This window comes from Arachis hypogaea, chromosome 6 (genome assembly GCF_003086295.3).
Source record: "Arachis hypogaea cultivar Tifrunner chromosome 6, arahy.Tifrunner.gnm2.J5K5, whole genome shotgun sequence".
Lineage (NCBI taxonomy): Eukaryota > Viridiplantae > Streptophyta > Magnoliopsida > Fabales > Fabaceae > Arachis > Arachis hypogaea.
Genome location: NC_092041.1, coordinates 47,543,937 through 47,551,059, shown reverse-complemented (window position 1 = coordinate 47,551,059; position 7,123 = coordinate 47,543,937). Strand labels below are relative to the sequence as shown.

Genomic DNA, 7,123 nt, shown 5'->3' with positions numbered 1-7,123 from the left:
CATTAAAAATTCAAAAACCAAAAGAAATATCTTTCCCTTATTTCTCTCAAAAATTTCAAAATCTTTGGGTTGACTTAGTCAAAATTTTTAAAATAAGTTGTTTCTTATTAGTCAAGTCAAGATTTCATTTTTAAAAATTTTATCTTTTCAAAACCTTTTTCAAAATCAAATCTCTTCTTTTTCCTTTTATTAATTTTGAAAATTTTTTAAAATTAATTTTCAAAAATCTTTTTCTCAATTTTATCTTCTATTTTTGAAAGTTATACTAACAATTAATGATTTGATTCAAAAATTTCAAGTTTGTTACTTTCTTGTTAAGAAAGATTCAAACTTTAAATTTTAGAATCATATCTTTTGATTTCTTGTGAGTCAAGTCATTAATTCTGATTTTAAAAATTAAATCTTTTTCAAAATAAATTTCAATCATATCCTTTTTATCATATCTTTTTCAAATCATATCTTTTCCAAAATCAATTTCAAAATCTTTTCTAACTTCTTATCTTTTCAAAATTGGTTTTCAAATCTTTTTCAACTAACTAATTGAATTTTTTTTTGTTTTACTATTTCTTATCTTTTTCAAAACCACCTAACTACTTTTCTCTCTCTAATTTTTGAAAATTCCTCACCCTTTTTCAAAATTCTTTTTAATTAACAAATTGTTTTAAATTTTAATTTTAATTTCAATTTTATTTCTTCTCCAAATTTTTGAATTCTAACTATATTTTAAAATAAAAACAAAAATATCTTCCTTTTCTTCTTAATTATTTTCGAAAATTTCTCTCTCTCATCTCGTTCTGTTTATTTATTTATTTACTAACACTCTTCTCTTCTTCTTATAATTCGAACCCTCTCTTCCTTTCTGTGTGTCGAATTCTTCTCTTTTTCTTCTCCTATTCTTATCTTCTTTTACTCACATAAAAGAATCTCTATACTGTGACATAGAGGATTCCTCTTATTTTCTGTTCTCTTCTTTTTCATATGAGCAGGAGCAAGGACAAGGATATTCTTGTTGAAGCAGATCCTGAACCTGAAAGGGCTCTGAAGAATAAGCTAAGAGAAGCTAAAGCACAATAATCCAGAGAAAACCTTACAGAGAATCTCGAAAAAGAAGACATGGCCGAACCCAACAACAATGCAAGGAAGATGCTTGGTGACTTTACTGCACCAAATTCCAACTTTCATGGAAGAAGCATCTCAATCCCTACCATTGGAGAAAACAATTTTGAGCTAAAGCCTCAATTAGTTTCACTGATGTAACAGAACTGCAAGTTTCATGGACTTTCATCAGAAGATCCTTTTCAGTTCTTAACAGAATTCTTGCGGATCTGTGATACTGTTAAGACCAATGGAGTTGATCCCGAGGTCTATAAGCTTATGCTTTTCCCTTTTGCTGTAAGAGACAGAGCTAGAACATGGTTAGACTCTCAACCTATAGATAGCCTGAACTCTTAGGATAAGCTGGTCACGGCTTTCTTAGCCAAGTTCTTTCCTCCTTAAAAGCTAAGCAAGCTTAGAGTGGATGTTCAAACCTTCAGACAGAAAGAAGGTGAATCCCTCTATGAAGCTTGGAAAAGATACAAACAATTGACCAAAAAATGTCCTTCTGACATGCTTTCAGAGTGGACCATCCTGAATATATTCTATGATGGTCTGTCTGAATTGTCTAAGAGGTCATTGGACCATTCTGCAGGTGGATCTATTCACCTGAAGAAAACTCCTGCAGAAGCTCAGGATCTCATTGACATGGTTGCAAATAACCAGTTCATGTACACTTCTGAAAGGAATCCTGTGAGTAATGGGATGCCTTAGAGGAAGGGATTTCTTGAAATTGATGCTCTGAATGCCATATTGGCTCAGAACAAAATGTTGACTCAGCAAGTCAATATGATTTCTCAGAGTCTAAAGAAGAATCTTATGATCCTGAGAACCCTGCAATGGCAGAGGTGAATTACATGGGTGAAGCCTATGGAAATACCTATAATCCCTCATGGAGAAATCATCCAAATTTCTAATGGAAGGACCAACAAAAGCCTTAACAAGGCTTTAATAATGGTGGAAGAAACAGGTTTAGCAATAGCAAGCCTTTTCCATCATCTTCTCAGCAACAAACAAAGAATTCTGAGCAGAGCCCCTCTAGCTTAGCAAATATAGTCTCTGATCTATCTAAGGCCACTCTAAGTTTCATGAATGAAACAAGGTCCTCCATTAGAAATTTGGAGGCACAAGTGGGCCAACTGAGTAAAAGGGTTACTGAAACTTCTCCTAGTACTCTCCCAAGCAATACAGAAGAGAATGCCAAAAGAGGGTGCAAGGCCATAACTGTGAGTAACATGGCCGAACCTGGAAAGAGTAAAAAGGCAGTGATTCCTAGTGAGGAAGACCTCCTGGGACGTTCACTGACCAATAAGGAGTTCCCCTTTGAGGAACCAAAGGAATTTGAGGCTCATACAGAGACCATAGAGATTCTATTGAATTTCCTTCTGCAATTCATGAGCTCTGATGAGTACTCTTCATCTGAAGAAGATGAGGATATCACTAAAGAGAAAATTTATAAACACTTTGGAGCAATCATGAAGCTAAATGCCAAGTTATTTGGTAATGAGACTTGGGAGAATGAACCCCCCTTGCTCGCTAATGAACTAAATGACTTGGTTAGGCAGACATTACCTCAAAAGAAACAGGATCCTGGTAAATTCTTAATTCCCTACATCATAGGCACCATGAGCTTTGAGAAAGCTCTGTGTGTCCTGGGGTCAGGTATAAACTTAATGCCACTCTCTGTAATAGAGAAACTGAGAATCTTTGAGGTACAGGCTGCCGAATTCTCATTAGAGATGGCAGACAAATCCATGAAAAAGGCTTATGGACTAGTAGAGGACGTGGTAGTAAAGGTCAAAGGCCATTACATCCCTACTGATTTCATAATCCTAGACACCGGGAAGGATGACGACTGGGAAGGATGAGGATGAATCCATCATCCTTAGAAGACCCTTCCTAGCCACAGCAAAAGTTGTGATTAATGTGGATAGAGGAGAGTTGATCCTTCAATTGAATGAGGACTACCTTGTGTTTAAAACTCAAGGATCTCCCTCTGTAACCATGGAGAGGAAGCAAGAAAAGCTTCTCTCAATGCAGAGTCAAACAAAGCCCCCACAGTTAAACTCTAAGTTTGGTGTTGGGAGGCCACAACCAAACTCTAAGTTTGGTGTTAAACCCCTACATTCAAACTCTAAGTTTGGTGTTGGGATGTTCTAACAATGCTCTGAACATCTGTGAAGCTCCATGAGAGCTCACTATCAAGCTATTGACATTAAAGAAGTGCTTATTGGGAGGCAATCCAATTTTATTTATCAATGTTATTTCTTATTTTCTTAGGTTGACGATCATGTGGAGTCAGAAAAACAACTGCAAAAATTAAAGAAAAATAAAAAATAGCATTAAAAATAGCACACCATGGAGGAGAAACTTACTGGCGTTTAAACGCCAGTAAGGGTAGCAAAATGGGCGTTTAACGCCCAGTCTGGCACCATCCTGGGCGTTAAATGCCAGAAAGAAGCACTAGACTGGCGTTAAACGCTAGAAAAAAGCAACAAGCTGGTGTTAAACGCCAGAAACAGGTTGCAGCCTGGCATTAAGGAATAAAAGCTGGCGTTTAATGCCAGAAACAAGCAGTAGTCTGGCGTTAAATGCTAGGATTGCACACTAAGGGCGTTTACACGCCTAATTGGAGCAGGGATGACAAATTCTTGACCCCTCAGGATATGTGGACCCCACAGGATCCGCACCTACCCCACCTCTCTCTCTCCCCCTCACACATCTCTATAACACTCTACCTAAAACACCACTCACCTATCAAATTCCATCCTCTTCCCTATATTCTTTTCACACATCACAATCACCTTATACCCCCTTGGCCAAATTCACTCTCTCCCTCCATCTCCTCTATTATCTTCTTGTTCCCCTTCTTTCTTTCTTCTTTTGCTCGAAGACGAGCAAACATTTCAAGTTTGGTATGGTAAAAGCATTGCTTTTTGTTTTTCCATAACCATTTATGGCACCTAAGGCCAAAGAAACCTCTAGAAAGAGGAAAGGGAAGGCAAAAGCTTCCACCTCCGAGTCATAGGAGATGGAGAGATTTATCTCAAAGGACCATCAAGACCACTTCTATAAAATTATGGCCAAGAAAAAGGTGATCCCTACGTAATTCAGCTGGAATTGTCATAGAGGAAGACATCCTCGTTGAAGAGGACAAGCCCATCACCAAAAAGAGGATGGAGCAAATAAGAGAGCCCACTCATGGACCCAACAAGAGCATGAAGAATTCCCTCATCAAAAATTCCCTAAGATGCCTCAAGGGATACATTTTTCTCCACACAACTATTGGGAGCAACTAAGGATAGGACCACCAAAAGCACTAAGGATGGAGCAACAAAGGCAAGGAAGAGACATAGAGGAGCTCAAGAGCACTATTGGATCTTCAAGAGGAAGAACTAGCTGCCATCACTAAGGTGGACCCATTCTTTAATTTCCTTGTTCTTATTTTTCGGTTTTTTGAATTTGATGCTTTATATTTGTCTATGTTTGTGTCTTCATTACATGACCATTAGTGTCTAGTGTCTATGTCTTACAGCTATGAATAATTCCATGAATCCTTCACCTCTCTTAAATGAAAAATGTGCTTAATTACAAAAGAACAAGAAATACTTGGATTTCAAATTTTATCTGGAAATTTGTTTAATTATTTTGATGTGGTGGCAATACTTTTTGTTTTTTGAATGAATGCTTGAATAGTGCAGATTTTTTATCTTGAAATTTATAAATTTTAATATTGTTGGCTCTTGAAAGAATGATGAACAAAGAGAAACGTTATTGATAATCTGAAAAATCATGAAATTGATTCTTGAAGCAAGAAAATGCAATGAATAACAAAAGCTTGCGAAAAAAAAGTGGCAAAAATTTAAAAAAAGGCAAAAAAAAAAAGAGAAAAAGAAAGAAAAAGCAAGCAGAAAAACCCAATAGCCCTTTAAACCAAAAGGCAAGGGTAAAGTGGATCCAAGGCTTTGAGCATTAAAGGATAGGAGGGCCCAAGGAAATAAAATCCAGGCCTAAGCGGCTAAATCAAGCTGTCCCTAACCATGTGCTTGTGTCATGAAGGTCCAAGTGAAAAGCTTGAGACTGAGTGGTTAAAGTCGTGATCCAAAGCAAAAAGAGTGTGCTTCAGAACTCTGGACACCTCTAACTGGGGACTTTAGCAAAGCTGAGTCACAATCTAAAAAGGTTCACCCAGTTATGTGTCTGTGGCATTTATATATCCGGTGGTAATATTGGAAAATAAAGTGCTTAGGGCCACGACCAAGACTCATAAAATAGCTGTGTTCAAGAATCAACATACTAAACTAGGAGAATCAATAAGACTATCTAAAAATCTGAGTTCCATGAGGTGCCAATCATTCTGAATTTCAAAGGATAAAGTGAGATGCCAAAACTGTTCAGAAGCAAAAAGCTACTAGAACCGCTCATCTAATTGGGACTAAGTTTCATTGATATTGTGAGATTCATTTTATATTCTCTTCTTTTTATCCTTTTTTTTTTCAGTTGCTTGGGGACAAGCAACAATTTATTTTTGATGTTGTGATGAGCGGATAATTTATACGCTTTTTGGCATTGTTTTCATATAGTTTTTAGTATAATTTAGTTAGTTTTTAGTAAATTTTTATTAGTTTTTAAGCAAAATTCACATTTCTGGACTTTACTATGAGTTTGTGTGTTTTTCTATGATTTCAAGTATTTTTTGGCTGAAAATGAGGGACCTGAGCAAAAATCTGATTCAGAGGTTAAAGAAGGACTGCTGATATTGGTGGATTCTGACCTCCCTGCACTCGAAATGGATTATTTGGAACTAAAAAAGTCCAAATGGTGCGCTTTTAATTGCATTGGAAAGTATACATCCAGGGCTTCCCAGCAATATATAATAGTCCATACTTTGCACGAGTTTAGACGATGCAAACTGGCGTTCAATGCCAGCTTTCTGCCCTATTATGGCGTTAAACACCAGAAACAAGTTGCAAGCTAGAGTCAAATGCCAGAAAGAAGTTACAAACTGGCGTTTAACTCCAAGGAAGACCTATAGACGTGAATGCTCTAATGCTCAGCCCAAGCACACACCAAGTGGGCCCAGAAGTAGATTTCTGCATCATTTACTTATTTCTGTAAACCCTAGTAACTAGTTTAGTATAAATAGAACTTTTTACTATTGTATTAGACATCTTTTGATAATCTTTGAGCTTTGGGAACATTTTTGGACCATTGATCATGTTTTGGAGGCTGGCCTCTCGGCCATGCCAGAACCATTATCACTTATGTATTTTCAACGGTGGAGTTTCTACACACTATAGATTAAGGTGTGGAGCTCTGCTACTCCTTGAGTATTAATGCAAAGTGCTATTATTCTTCTATTCAATTCATGTTTATTCTTATTCTAAGATATTCATTCGCACACAAGAACATGATGGATGTGATTATTATGTGACACTCATTACCATTCTCACTTGTGAACGCGTGATTGACAACCACTTCCGTTCTACATGAAAACAAGCTTGAATGTATATCTCTTGGGTATCTAATCAACGATTCACATCGACTCCCCTCTAACAATGAGGCATCTGAATCCAAGATTAGAATCTTCGTGGTATAGGCTAGAATCCATTGGCAGTATTCCTGCGATCCAGAAAGTCTAAACCTTGTCTGTGGTATTCCGAGTAAGATCTGGGATGGGATGACTGTAACGAGCTTCAAACTCGCGACTGTAGGGCGTAGTGACAGACGCAAAAGGATAGTAAATCCTATTCCTACACGATCGAGAACCAACAGCTGATTAGCCATACGATATCAGTGCATGGTATTTTTCATCCGAGACGAGCAATCCGACAGTTGATTAGCCGTACAAAATTCGTAGAGGACCATTTTCACTGAGAGGATGGGAAGTAGCCATTGACAATGGTGACACCCAACATACAGCTTCCCATGGAAATGAGTATGACACCCAACATATAGCTTCCCATGGAAAGGAGTATGAAGGATTGGATAAAGGCAGTAGAAAAACAGAGATTCAGAAGGAACAATG

At 37.2% G+C, this 7,123-nt stretch overlaps 1 non-coding gene across 1 annotated transcript; it reads right to left on the bottom strand.

The window, feature by feature from the left end:
• Positions 1-1,506: 1,506 nt before the first annotated feature.
• LOC112700170 (small nucleolar RNA R71) lies at positions 1,507-1,614 on the bottom strand. The gene has a single exon (XR_003153086.1). It is a non-coding gene; the product is annotated as a small nucleolar RNA R71 (small nucleolar RNA).
• Between the last annotated feature and the right edge of the window lie 5,509 nt (positions 1,615-7,123).